We start from the raw sequence: 13,847 nt of genomic DNA, 5'->3' as shown, positions 1-13,847 counted from the left end.
CACGGCAGCTACTGTGTCCACGGCCAGGCACGGCAGCTACTGTGTCCACGACCAGACACGGCAGCTACTGTGTCCACGGCCAGGCACGGCATCTACTGTGTCCACGGCCAGGCACGGCAGCTACTGTGTCCACGGCCAGGCACGGCAGCTACTGTGTCCGTGACCACGCACGGCAGCTACTGTGTCCGTGACCAGGCACGGCAGCCACGGTGTCCGTGACCAGGCACGGCAGCTACTGTGTCCGTGACCAGGCACGGCAGCTTCGGTGTCCGTGACCAGGCACCGCAGCTACGGTGTCCGTGACCAGGCACGGCAGCTACTGTGTCCGTAACCAGGCACGGCAGCCACGGTGTCCGTGACCAGGCACAGCAGCTACTGTGTCCGTGACCAGGCACGGCAGCTACTGTGTCCGTAACCAGGCACGGCATCCACGGTGTCCGTGACCAGGCACGGCAGCTACTGTGTCCGTGACCAGGCACGGCAGCTACTGTGTCCGTGACCAGGCACGGCAGCCACGGTGTCCGTGACCAGGCACGGCAGCTACTGTGTCCGTGACCAGGCACGGCAGCTACGGTGTCCGTGACCAGGCACCGCAGCTACGGTGTCCGTGACCAGGCACGGCAGCTACTGTGTCCGTAACCAGGCACGGCAGCCACGGTGTCCGTGACCAGGCACAGCAGCTACTGTGTCCGTGACCAGGCACGGCAGCTACTGTGTCCGTAACCAGGCACGGCAGCCACGGTGTCCGTGACCAGGCACGGCAGCTACTGTGTCCACGGCCAGGCACGGCAGCTACTGTGTCCACGACCAGGCACGGCAGCTACTGTGTCCACGACCAGGCACGGCAGCTACTGTGTCCACGGCCAGGCACGGCAGCTACTGTGTCCACGACCAGACACGGCACCTACTGTGTCCACGGCCAGGCACGGCAGCTACTGTGTCCACGACCAGGCACGGCAGCTACTGTGTCCACGGCCAGACACGGCAGCTACTGTGTCCACGACCAGGCACGGCAGCTACTGTGTCCACGACCAGGCACGGCAGCTACTGTGTCCACGACCAGGCACGGCAGCTACTGTGTCCGTGACCAGGCACGGCAGCCACGGTGTCCGTGACCAGGCACGGCAGCTACTGTGTCCGTGACCAGGCACGGCAGCTACGGTGTCCGTGACCAGGCACCGCAGCTACGGTGTCCGTGACCAGGCACGGCAGCTACTGTGTCCGTAACCAGGCACGGCAGCCACGGTGTCCGTGACCAGGCACAGCAGCTACTGTGTCCGTGACCAGGCACGGCAGCTACTGTGTCCGTAACCAGGCACGGCAGCCACGGTGTCCGTGACCAGGCACGGCAGCTACTGTGTCCACGGCCAGGCACGGCAGCTACTGTGTCCACGACCAGGCACGGCAGCTACTGTGTCCACGACCAGGCACGGCAGCTACTGTGTCCACGGCCAGGCACGGCAGCTACTGTGTCCACGACCAGACACGGCAGCTACTGTGTCCACGGCCAGGCACGGCAGCTACTGTGTCCACGACCAGGCACGGCAGCTACTGTGTCCACGGCCAGACACGGCAGCTACTGTGTCCACGACCAGGCACGGCAGCTACTGTGTCCACGACCAGGCACGGCAGCTACTGTGTCCACGACCAGGCACGGCAGCTACTGTGTCCCCGACCAGGCACGGCAGCTACTGTGTCCACGGCCAGGCACGGCAGCCACGGTGTCCACGGCCAGGCACGGCAGCTACTGTGTCCACGACCAGGCACGGCAGCTACTGTGTCCACGGCCAGGCACGGCAGCTACTGTGTCCACGACCAGGCACGGCAGCTACTGTGTCCACGGCCAGACACGGCAGCTACTGTGTCCACGACCAGGCACGGCAGCTACTGTGTCCACGACCAGGCACGGCAGCTACTATGTCCACGACCAGGCACGGCAGCTACTGTGTCCCCGACCAGGCACGGCAGCTACTGTGTCCACGACCAGGCACGGCAGCTACTATGTCCACGACCAGGCACGGCAGCTACTGTGTCCACGACCAGGCACGGCAGCTACTGTGTCCCCGACCAGGCACGGCAGCTACTGTGTCCACGGCCAGGCACGGCAGCCACGGTGTCCACGGCCGGGCACGGCAGCCACGGTGTCCACGGCCAGGCGTCATTTAGAGTAAGTGCGTTAGCATGACAGAAAATTAAGATTATGTCATCAGCAAATAGAACTGGCATCAAGTGTTGAGAGGCATTTGGAAGATCATTGATGTAGATGAGAAAGAGGAGTGGACCTAGAGTACTACCTTGTGGACCTAGAGTACTACCTTGTGGACCTAGAGTACTACCTTGTGGACCTAGAGTACTACCTTGTGGACCTAGAGTACTACCTTGTGGACCTAGACTACTACCTTGTGGACCTAGAGTACTACCTCGTGGACCTAGAGTACTACCTTGTGGACCTAGAGTACTACCTTGTGGACCTAGAGTACTACCTCGTGGACCTAGAGTACTACCTTGTGGACCTAGAGTACTACCTTGTGGACCTAGAGTACTACCTTGTGGAGCTAGAGTACTACCTTGTGGACCTAGAGTACTACCTTGTGGACCTAGAGTACTACCTTGTGGACCTAGAGTACTACCTTGTGGACCTAGAGTACTACCTTGTGGACCTAGAGTACTACCTTGTGGACCTAGAGTACTACCTTGTGGACCTAGAGTACTACCTTGTGGACCTAGAGTACTACCTTGTGGACCTAGAGTACTACCTTGTGGACCTAGAGTACTACCTTGTGGACCTAGAGTACTACCTTGTGGACCTAGAGTACTACCTTGTGGACCTAGAGTACTACCTCGTGGACCTAGAGTACTACCTTGTGGACCTAGAGTACTACCTTGTGGAGCTAGAGTACTACCTTGTGGACCTAGAGTACTACCTTGTGGACCTAGAGTACTACCTTGTGGACCTAGAGTACTACCTTGTGGACCTAGAGTACTACCTTGTGGACCTAGAGTACTACCTTGTGGACCTAGAGTACTACCTTGTGGACCTAGAGTGCTACCTTGTGGACCTTGAGTACTACCTTGTGGATACACCCGGACATGTAGGATGGTTGCAAGTGGTGAAAGGAATGACCTCGGATTCCATAGTGCTGGACCTTGACAATAAGGCTTAATATTATTTACAGTCAAAAACCTTACGTGGGTCAACAAGTAGACCTTATGAGTACTCCTTTTTTGTCAAGAGCCGCATGTATCGGGTCAGGCATATACTGAATAACCGTTGGTGCTTTTATAGGGTCTGAAGCCACATTGGCAAGAATAAAGTATATTGTGTATATCTGGGAAGGAGTACAACTGTTTGTATATTTCTCAAATATTTTCGACAAGGTGAGCAGAATTGTTATTGGTTTAAAATTGTTGATTTCGGTGAGATAACCTTTCTTATGGACTGAGATGACTGACAATTTAAGAATAACTGAGAAAGTTGAGAGCTCAAGAGATTTGTCGTAGTAGACTGCTACGGCCGGAGGCGGAGACTTGGAACTCCTGTGTAGATTACTGCTGGCATTTCGGAAGGGTTGTAACTTGATTTAGTTTTGAGAGGATTATATCATTATTATCTGATGAATTTGTTGGGGACTGGTAGAGCGTCTTGGGATGCCCGCCAGAGAGGTAGTCGCCCACATTGGTCTGGGATGCTGGGATCTCACTTGAAGGGATGTCCCAGTGGACGAGAAGACTGTTGAATGTGCCATATTGCATGTCCTCAACATGCAATATTGCACATGATAACACAGGCTTCAGCTCCCCCGAGGAACCAACTCTGGAGGTGTCACGCCACTCTGGGAGTGTCACGCCACTCTGGGGGTGTCACGCCACTCTGGAGGTGTCACGCCACTCTGGGGTGTCACGCCACTCTGGGGGTGTCACGCCACTCTGGAGGTGTCACGCCACTCTGGGGGTGTCACGCCACACCGGAGGTGTCACGCCACTCTGGGGGTGTCACGCCACTCTGGGGGTGTCACGCCACTCTGGAGGTGTCACGCCACTCTGGGGGTGTCACGCCACTCTGGAGGTGTCACGCCACTCTGGGGGTGTCACGCCACTCTGGAGGTGTCACGCCACTCTGGAGGTGTCACGCCACTCTGGGGGTGTCACGCCACTCTGGAGGTGTCACGCCACTTTGGAGGTGTCACGCCACTCTGGGGGTGTCACGCCACTCTGGAGGTGTCACGCCACTCTGGAGGTGTCACGCCACTCTGGGGGTGTCACGCCACTCTGGAGGTGTCACGCCACTCTGGAGGTGTCACGCCACTCTGGGGGTGTCACGCCACTCTGGAGGTGTCACGCCACTCTGGGGGTGTCACGCCACTCTGGAGGTGTCACGCCACTCTGGTAGTGTCACGCCACTCAGGGGGTGTCACGCCACTCTGGGGATGTCACGCCACTCTGGTGGTGTCACGCCACTCTGGAGGTGTCACGCCACTCTGGTAGTGTCACGCCACTCAGGGGGTGTCACGCCACTCTGGGGATGTCACGCCACTCTGGGGGTGTCACACCACTCATGGGGTGTCACACCACCCTGGGGATGTCACGCCACTCTGGGGATGTCACGCCACTCTGGGGGTGTCACGCCACTCTGGTGGTGTCACGCCACTCTGGGGGTGTCACGCCACTCTGGGGGTGTCACGCCACTCTGGTGGTGTCACGCCACTCTGGGGATGTCACGCCACTCTGGGGATGTCACGCCACTCTGGGGATGTCACGCCACTCTGGGGGTGTCACGCCACTCAGGGGTTGTCACGCCACTCTGGGGATGTCACGCCACTCTGGGGATGTCACGCCACTCTGGTGGTGTCACGCCACTCTGGTAGTGTCACGCCACTCTGGGGGTGTCACGCCACTCTGGGGATGTCACGCCACTCTGGGGATGTCACGCCACTCTGGGGGTGTCACGCCACTCTGGTGGTGTCACGCTACTCTGGGGGTGTCACGCCACTCTGGGGGTGTCACGCCACTCTGGGGGTGTCACGCCACTCTGGGGGTGTCACGCCACTCTGGTGGTGTCACGCCACTCTGGGGGTGTCACGCCACTCTGGGGGTGTCACGCCACTGGGGGTGTCACGCCACTCTGGGGGTGTCACGCCACTCTGGGGGTGTCACGCCGCTCTGGTGGTGTCACGCCACTCTGGGGGTGTCACGCCACTCTGGGGGTGTCACGCCACTCTGGGGGTGTCACACCACTCTGGAGTTGTCACGCCACTCTGGGGATGTCACGCCACTCTGGCGATGTCACGCCACTCTCGGGGTGTCACGCCACTCTGGGGATGTCACGCCACTCTGGGGGTGTCACGCCACTCTGGTGGTGTCACGCCACTCTGGGGATGTCACGCCACTCTGGGGATGTCACGCCACTCTGGGGATGCCACGCCACTCTGGAGGTGTCACGCCACTCTGGGGATGCCACGCCACTCTGGAGGTGTCACGCCACTCTGGGGATGTCACGCCACTCTAGGGATGTCACGCCACTCTGGGGATGTCACGCCACTCAGGGGATATCACGCCACTCTGGTAGTGTCACGCCACTCTGGGGGTGTCAGGCCACTCTGGTAGTGTCACGCCACTCTGGTAGTGTCACGCCACTCTGGGGATGTCACGCCACTCTGGTAGTGTCACGCCACTCTGGTAGTGTCACGCCACTCTGGGGATGTCACGCCACTCTGGGGGTGTCACGCCACTCTGGGGGTGTCACGCCACTCTGGGGGTGTCACGTCACTCTGTGGGTGTCATGCCACTCTGGGGGTGTCACGCCACTCTGGGGGTGTCACGCCACTCTGGGGGTGTCACGCCACTCTGGGGATGTCACGCCACTCTGGTAGTGTCACGCCACTCTGGGGGTGTCACGCCACTCTGGGGATGTCACGCCACTCTGGGGGTGTCACGCCACTCTGGTGGTGTCACGCCACTCTGGGGATGTCACGCCACTCTGGTGGTGTCACGCCACTCTGGGGATGTCACGCCACTCTGGTAGTGTCACGCCACTCTGGGGGTGTCACGCCACTCTGGGGATGTCACGCCACTCTGGGGGTGTCACGCCACTCTGGTGGTGTCACGCCACTCTGGGGATGTCACGCCACTCTGGTGGTGTCACGCCACTCTGGGGATGTCACGCCACTCTGGTAGTGTCACGCCACTCAGGGGGTGTCACGCCACTCTGGGGATGTCACGCCACTCTGGGGGTGTCACGCCACTCATGGGGTGTCACACCACCCTGGGGATGTCACGCCAATCTGGGGATGTCACGCCACTCTGGGGGTGTCACGCCACTCTGGTGGTGTCACGCCACTCTGGGGGTGTCACGCCACTCTGGGGGTGTCACGCCACTCTGGTGGTGTCACGCCACTCTGGGGATGTCACGCCACTCTGGGGATGTCACGCCACTCTGGGGATGTCACGCCACTCTGGGGGTGTCACGCCACTCAGGGGTTGTCACGCCACTCTGGGGATGTCACGCCACTCTGGGGATGTCACGCCACTCTGGTGGTGTCACGCCACTCTGGTAGTGTCACGCCACTCTGGGGGTGTCACGCCACTCTGGGGGTGTCACGCCACTCTGGGGATGTCACGCCACTCTGGGGATGTCACGCCACTCTGGGGGTGTCACGCCACTCTGGGGGTGTCACGCCACTCTGGGGGTGTCACGCCACTCTGGGGGTGTCACGCCACTCTGGGGATGTCACGCCACTCTGGGGATGTCACGCCACTCTGGGGGTGTCACGCCACTCTGGGGGTGTCACGCCACTCTGGGGGTGTCACGCCACTCTGGTGGTGTCACGCCACTCTGGGGGTGTCACGCCACTCTGGGGGTGTCACGCCACTCTGGTAGTGTCACGCCACTCTGGGGGTGTCACGCCACTCTGGGGGTGTCACGCCACTCTGGGGGTGTCACGCCACTCTGGTAGTGTCACGCCACTCTGGGGGTGTCACGCCACTCTGGGGGTGTCACGCCACTCTGGGGGTGTCACGCCACTCTGGTGGTGTCACGCCACTCTGGGGGTGTCACGCCACTCTGGGGGTGTCACGCCACTCTGGGGGTGTCACGCCACTCTGGTGGTGTCACGCCACTCTGGGGGTGTCACGCCACTCTGGGGTGTCACGCCACTCTGGGGTGTCACGCCACTCTGGGGATGTCACGCCACTCTGGGGATGTCACGCCACTCTCGGGGTGTCACGCCACTCTGGGGATGTCACGCCACTCTGGGGGTGTCACGCCACTCTGGTGGTGTCACGCCACTCTGGGGATGTCACGCCACTCTGGGGATGTCACGCCACTCTGGGGATGCCACGCCACTCTGGAGGTGTCACGCCACTCTGGGGATGTCACGCCACTCTGGGGGATGTCACGCCACTCTGGGGATGTCACGCCACTCAGGGGATATCACGCCACTCTGGTAGTGTCACGCCACTCTGGGGGTGTCAGGCCACTCTGGTAGTGTCACGCCACTCTGGTAGTGTCACGCCTCTCTGGGGATGTCACGCCACTCTGGTAGTGTCACGTGACTCTGGTAGTGTCACGCCACTCTGGGGATGTCACGCCACTCTGGGGGTGTCACGCCACTCTGGGGGTGTCACGCCACTCTGGGGGTGTCACGTCACTCTGTGGGTGTCATGCCACTCTGGGGGTGTCACGCCACTCTGGGGGTGTCACGCCACTCTGGGGGTGTCACGCCACTCTGGGGATGTCACGCCACTCTGGGGATGTCACGCCACTCAGGGGATATCACGCCACTCTGGTAGTGTCACGCCACTCTGGGGGTGTCAGGCCACTCTGGTAGTGTCACGCCACTCTGGTAGTGTCACGCCACTCTGGGGATGTCACGCCACTCTGGTAGTGTCACGCCACTCTGGTAGTGTCACGCCACTCTGGGGATGTCACGCCACTCTGGGGGTGTCACGCCACTCTGGGGGGTGTCACGCCACTCTGGGGGTGTCACGTCACTCTGTGGGTGTCATGCCACTCTGGGGGTGTCACGCCACTCTGGGGGTGTCACGCCACTCTGGGGATGTCACGCCACTCTGGTAGTGTCACGCCACTCTGGGGGTGTCACGCCACTCTGGGGATGTCACGCCACTTTGGGGGTGTCACAACACTCTGGTGGTGTCACGCCACTCTGGGGATGTCACGCCACTCTGGTGGTGTCACGCCACTCTGGGGATGTCACGCCACTCTGGTAGTGTCACGCCACTCTGGGGGTGTCACGCCACTCTGGGGATGTCACGCCACTCTGGGGGTGTCACGCCACTCTGGTGGTGTCACGCCACTCTGGGGATGTCACGCCACTCTGGTGGTGTCACGCCACTCTGGGGATGTCACGCCACTCTGGTAGTGTCACGCCACTCAGGGGGTGTCACGCCACTCTGGGGATGTCACGCCACTCTGGGGGTGTCACGCCACTCATGGGGTGTCACACCACCTTGGGGATGTCACGCCACTCTGGGGATGTCACGCCACTCTGGGGGTGTCACGCCACTCTGGTGATGTCACGCCACTCTGGGGGTGTCACGCCACTCTGGGGGTGTCACGCCACTCTGGTGGTGTCACGCCACTCTGGGGATTTCACGCCACTCTGGGGATGTCACGCCACTCTGGGGATGTCACGCCACTCTGGGGGTGTCACGCCACTCAGGGGTTGTCACGCCACTCTGGGGATGTCACGCCACTCTGGGGATGTCACGCCACTCTGGTGGTGTCACGCCACTCTGGTGGTGTCACGCCACTCTGGGGGTGTCACGCCACTCTGGGGGTGTCACGCCACTCTGGGGATGTCACGCCACTCTGGGGATGTCACGCCACTCTGGGGGTGTCACGCCACTCTGGGGGTGTCACGCCACTCTGGGGATGTCACGCCACTCTGGGGATGTCACGCCACTCAGGGGATATCACGCCACTCTGGTAGTGTCACGCCACTCTGGGGGTGTCAGGCCACTCTGGTAGTGTCACGCCACTCTGGTAGTGTCACGCCACTCTGGGGATGTCACGCCACTCTGGTAGTGTCACGCCACTCTGGTAGTGTCACGCCACTCTGGGGATGTCACGCCACTCTGGGGGTGTCACGCCACTCTGGGGGGTGTCACGCCACTCTGGGGGTGTCACGTCACTCTGTGGGTGTCATGCCACTCTGGGGGTGTCACGCCACTCTGGGGGTGTCACGCCACTCTGGGGATGTCACGCCACTCTGGTAGTGTCACGCCACTCTGGGGGTGTCACGCCACTCTGGGGATGTCACGCCACTTTGGGGGTGTCACGCCACTCTGGTGGTGTCACGCCACTCTGGGGATGTCACGCCACTCTGGTGGTGTCACGCCACTCTGGGGATGTCACGCCACTCTGGTAGTGTCACGCCACTCTGGGGGTGTCACGCCACTCTGGGGATGTCACGCCACTCTGGGGGTGTCACGCCACTCTGGTGGTGTCACGCCACTCTGGGGATGTCACGCCACTCTGGTGGTGTCACGCCACTCTGGGGATGTCACGCCACTCTGGTAGTGTCACGCCACTCAGGGGGTGTCACGCCACTCTGGGGATGTCACGCCACTCTGGGGGTGTCACGCCACTCATGGGGTGTCACACCACCTTGGGGATGTCACGCCACTCTGGGGATGTCACGCCACTCTGGGGGTATCACGCCACTCTGGTGATGTCACGCCACTCTGGGGGTGTCACGCCACTCTGGGGGTGTCACGCCACTCTGGTGGTGTCACGCCACTCTGGGGATTTCACGCCACTCTGGGGATGTCACGCCACTCTGGGGATGTCACGCCACTCTGGGGGTGTCACGCCACTCAGGGGTTGTCACGCCACTCTGGGGATGTCACGCCACTCTGGGGATGTCACGCCATTCTGGTGGTGTCACGCCACTCTGGTGGTGTCACGCCACTCTGGGGGTGTCACGCCACTCTGGGGGTGTCACGCCACTCTGGGGATGTCACGCCACTCTGGGGATGTCACGCCACTCTGGGGGTGTCACGCCACTCTGGTGGTGTCACGCTACTCTGGGGGTGTCACGCCACTCTGGGGGTGTCACGCCACTCTGGGGGTGTCACGCCACTCTGGGGGTGTCACGCCATTCTGGTGGTGTCACGCCACTCTGGGGGTGTCACGCCACTCTGGGGGTGTCACGCCACTGGGGGTGTCACGCCACTCTGGGGGTGTCACGCCACTCTGGGTGTGTCACGCCATTCTGGTGGTGTCACGCCACTCTGGGGGTGTCACGCCACTCTGGGGGTGTCACGCCACTCTGGTAGTGTCACGCCACTCTGGGGGTGTCACGCCACTCAGGGGGTGTCACGCCACTCTGGGGGTGTCACGCCACTCTGGTAGTGTCACGCCACTCTGGGGGTGTCACGCCACTCTGGGGGTGTCACGCCACTCTGGGGGTGTCACGCCACTCTGGGGGTGTCACGCCACTCTGGGGGTGTCACACCACTCTGGGGTTGTCACGCCACTCTGGGGATGTCACGCCACTCTCGGGGTGTCACGCCACTCTGGGGATGTCACGCCACTCTGGGGGTGTCACGCCACTCTGGTGGTGTCACGCCACTCTGGGGATGTCACGCCACTCTGGGGATGTCACGCCACTCTGGGGATGCCACGCCACTCTGGAGGTGTCACGCCACTCTGGGGATGTCACGCCACTCTGGGGATGTCACGCCACTCTGGGGATGTCACGCCACTCAGGGGATATCACGCCACTCTGGTAGTGTCACGCCACTCTGGGGGTGTCAGGCCACTCTGGTAGTGTCACGCCACTCTGGTAGTGTCACGCCACTCTGGGGATGTCACGCCACTTTGGTAGTGTCACGCCACTCTGGTAGTGTCACGCCACTCTGGGGATGTCACGCCACTCTGGGGGTGTCACGCCACTCTGGGGGTGTCACGCCACTCTGGGGGTGTCACGTCACTCTGTGGGTGTCATGCCACTCTGGGGGTGTCACGCCACTCTGGGGGTGTCACGCCACTCTGGGGGTGTCACGCCACTCTGGAGATGTCACGCCACTCTGGTAGTGTCACGCCACTCTGGGGGTGTCACGCCACTCTGGGGATGTCACGCCACTCTGGGGGTGTCACGCCACTCTGGTGGTGTCACGCCACTCTGGGGATGTCACGCCACTCTGGTGGTGTCACGCCACTCTGGGGATGTCACGCCACTCTGGTAGTGTCACGCCACTCTGGGGGTGTCACGCCACTCTGGGGATGTCACGCCACTCTGGGGGTGTCTCGCCACTCTGGTGGTGTCACGCCACTCTGGGGATGTCACGCCACTCTGGTGGTGTCACGCCACTCTGGGGATGTCACGCCACTCTGGGGGTGTCACGCCACTCAGGGGTTGTCACGCCACTCTGGGGATGTCACGCCACTCTGGGGGTGTCACGCCACTCTGGTAGTGTCACGCCACTCTGGGGATGTCACGCCACTCTGGGGATGTCACGCCACTCTGGGGGTGTCACGCCACTCTGGTAGTGTCACGCCACTCTGGTAGTGTCACGCCACTCTGGGGATGTCACGCCACTCTGTGGATGTCACGCCACTCTGGGGGTGTCACGCCACTCAGGGAGTGTCACGCCACTCTGGGGGTGTCACGCCACTCTGGGGATGTCACGCCACTCTGGAGGTGTCACGCCACTCTGGAGGTGTCACGCCACTCTGGTAGTGTCACGCCACTCTGGTAGTGTCACGCCACTCTGGGGATGTCACGCCACTTTGGGGATGTCGCGCCACTCTGGGGATGTCACGCCACTCTGGGGGTGTCACGCCACTCTGGGGGTGTCACGCCACTCTGGGGGTGTCACGCCACTCTAGGGGTGTCACACCACTTTGGGGGTGTCACGCCACTCTGGAGGTGTCACGCCACTCTGGGGGTGTCACGCCACTCTGGGGGCACGTGGTGAAAGGGAGGGACAAGATACACAATGTGTCTGGTCTAAGGAAGTTCTCACTGAGTAAACAAACATAAACATGACTCATCCCCTCAACTCATAGAATGGTAACTCACAAGTCTCCCTCAGCCTCACCTCCCCCCCCCCTCCTCACCACCCCTCACCCCCCCCCCTCCTCCTCACCGCCCCTCCCCCCCCCTCCTCACCGCCCCTCCCCCCCTTCCTCACCGCCCCTCACCTCCCCCCCTCCTCACCACCCCCCCTCCTCACCGCCCCTCACCAGGCATGATGGGTAAGTGATGAGGCCATAAATTGTGAGGTAAGTGTGCAGGTGTGGGGAGGGCCGCAGCTGGCGAGGCTCCTCCTAATACCTCACTAATGGCTAAAGTTTATACTCTAATGAGGCATTTAGATACCTTGATAACATCGCATGAGGCAGCTGGTGACGCATCCATTGTTGACGCAGGGGGTGGGGGAGGGCAGGGGTATGGGGAGCAGGGGTGGGGAAGGGTAGAGGTGAAGGGGGGGCAGGGGTATGGGTTGCAGTGGTGGGGGGGGAGCAGGGGTATGGGGAGCAGGGGCAGGGGGTATGGGGAGCAGTGGTGGGGGGGGGCAGGGGGTTTTGGGAGCAGGGGTGGAGGGGGGGGGCTGGTGTATTGGGAGCAGGGGTGGGGGGGGCAGGGGTTGTGGGGGCAGGGGTATGGGGAGCAGGGGTGGTGGGGGGCAGGGGTTGGGGGGAAGAGGGGAGCAGCGGTGAAGGGGGGGCAGGGGGTATGGTGAGCAGGGGTGGGGGGGGGCAGGGGTTATGGGGAGCAGGGGTGGGGGGGGGCAGGGGGGAGCAGCGGTGAAGGGGGGCAGGGGGTATGGGGAGCAGGGGTGGGGGGAATCACGGGGGGGGGTAAATATTTACCTCGTGCACGGTAAATAACATACAGGAGGGTGGTGGAGAGGAGGCAGTGTTGCCAACATGCGCCAGGAGAGGACGAGGGCGCGCATGGAGACCTTCATACCACTTGGAAAGTGGCATGAACTAAAGGAGCACGTTTAGAAGCCAACCAATATATAATATAGTGAGTATATATTATATACAGACAAGTGGTTGTTGGAAAAGTGGGGCGCACGCACTCCTTTTATACAATAAAATACGTACAAGCGTACACATACATAATTACGCACACATTAGTCCAATATATATGAAATAAAAGTACAAATATAAATACAGTCAGAGCTGTTGATGTAGAGATTATCAAGAGTCAGTAATACACATAGGCAAGTGGCTCAAATTCGAGCCAAGTAATGGGAGTAGACGGGCCCTTGTTTACGCTAACGACCTCGTAAACACTCAACATTATCCACCCTAAATTTCAACACACAAACACAAACTTAAAAATTCTTACATAAGTTCCACTGGAACGAAGACTTCCTCAAACAAAGAGGAAATTTAATTATAGATATTGGTGATATAGAGCCGAGCCGCGACGCAGGGAAATGTATAGCCGGGTCTCGTGTGTATTTAATCTTTCTATTTTACTATTTGTGTCTGCAGCATCGAGATATTAGCTCTTGGGACCCGCTTCTCTAACCAATCGATTTTGCCTGTATTATGTCTACTGCATATATTTCTCTAACGCACGTACACATCCCCAGGAAGCAGTTGTCTAATTTCCAGGTACCTATTTACTGCTAGGTGAACAGAGGTATCAGGGTGGAAGAAACTGTTCATTTGTTTCTGCCTCGGCTGGGAATCGAACGCGGGCCCTTAGGACTACGGCCCGAGCGCTATCCACTCAGCCGCGAGGCCCCCAGGTGTGTATTCACCTATCGCTGTCTGTCTCTCTGTCCCCCACTGTATATACACTCAGTCCCCCAGTGTATATACACTCTCTGTCCCCCAGTGTATATACACTCTCAGTCCCCCA

Source organism: Procambarus clarkii, chromosome 53 (genome assembly GCF_040958095.1).
Source record: "Procambarus clarkii isolate CNS0578487 chromosome 53, FALCON_Pclarkii_2.0, whole genome shotgun sequence".
NCBI lineage: Eukaryota > Metazoa > Arthropoda > Malacostraca > Decapoda > Cambaridae > Procambarus > Procambarus clarkii.
The sequence above is the reverse complement of the archived record's forward strand: the minus strand, read 5'-3'. Positions refer to the sequence as shown.